This window comes from Elephantulus edwardii, unplaced genomic scaffold (assembly GCF_000299155.1).
Source record: "Elephantulus edwardii isolate Elephantulus edwardi_28Jun2011 unplaced genomic scaffold, EleEdw1.0 scaffold00138, whole genome shotgun sequence".
Lineage (NCBI taxonomy): Eukaryota > Metazoa > Chordata > Mammalia > Macroscelidea > Macroscelididae > Elephantulus > Elephantulus edwardii.
The window spans coordinates 6,077,326-6,078,736 of record NW_006399888.1 but is presented as its reverse complement, the minus strand read 5'-3'; positions in this window follow the sequence as shown (position 1 = coordinate 6,078,736).

Below are 1,411 nucleotides of genomic sequence, written 5' to 3'. Positions count from 1 at the left end.
GTCTCTCCTTACAACATGTCCAAAGTATGTCAGGCGAAGCCCCAGAATCCTTGCCTCCAAGGAGCAGCCTGGTTTAATCCTCTCTACGATGAATCTGTTTGTTTTCTTGGCAGTCCATGGTACATTTAATATTCTTCTCCAGCACCACAGCTCAAAGGTGTCAATTCTCCTTCTATCCTCCCTAGTCATTGTCCAATTCTCTGATTTAATCAATTATTTAATCAAAATTATGTAATCAATCTATTAAGAGCTTATTTTGTTCCTAGTAAAAGATCTGATTAACTGGATTATCTGAAGAAGAATATGACATCAGCATTGGAGGCAGACTCATGAACAATCTGCTATATACAGATGACATAAATTTGCTCAGAGAAAATAAAGCTTTAATGAACTTACTGCCAATGCAAAGGTGGTTGCTGTTATTTACCATTGAGTGGGAACTGACCCAAAGCTGACCCTCTGATTGATTTTCAGAGGCAGTAAATTGCACAGGAGGAGACTGTCCATCTTTTTTCCCATGAAGCAGGTAGTGGATTCATAATGCACACCTTTGTGTTGACAGGGAAATTCATTACCACTAAGCCACCAGAGCTCTTTGGTGGAATGCAAAGCTAAGTAGTGCATTTACCACCTGCTCCATGGGAGAAAGATGGACAGTCTCCTTCTGTGCAATTTACTGCCTCAGAAAACCTGTTGAAGGATCAGCTCTGGGTCGGTTCCCACCAATGGTACACAGCAACGACAATATGAAGGTCATAGATTTTTTGCCTTCAGTATTGATTATACCTCAACAAAAAGAATACAGAAGTCTTCACAAGTTGAACAATGAAAAACTTCATGGAGAAATCAAGATAAATGGAAAAATGATTGAAGATATCAATTACTTTATTTTCCTTATATTCACTATTAATACCCATGGAAGCAGCAGTCATAAAAAAACAAAACAAAACAAATTATATCTTGCTGCAAAGGACTTCTTTAAGCTGCTAAAGAGCAAGGATATCTCTTTGAAGACTAAGGTGAACCTAAGTCTTGATGTATTCATTCACCTCCTATGCATGTTGGACAGGGGAGCTCTGGTTGCCTAGTGGTAAGAAGCTTCACCGCAATATCAAAGATGCATGATTCAAATTCACCAGCTGCTTCATAGGAGAAGGACGTGCAGTCTCCTCCGAGGTGATTTACTGTCTCTGAAAATCCACTGAAAGGTCAGCTATGAGTCTGTTAAACTCAACAGCACACAACAGCAACAACAAAGACTTGATGTCTTTGAAGAGCTGTATTGGGGAAGAATATTGAACATATTGTGGACATAAATAGGTGGAAATAAAAGGATTTTAGATAACATTAGACAACACAAAAATGGACAGTAGAAATACTGGCAGGAAAGACAGCTATCAAAGTGAATTGG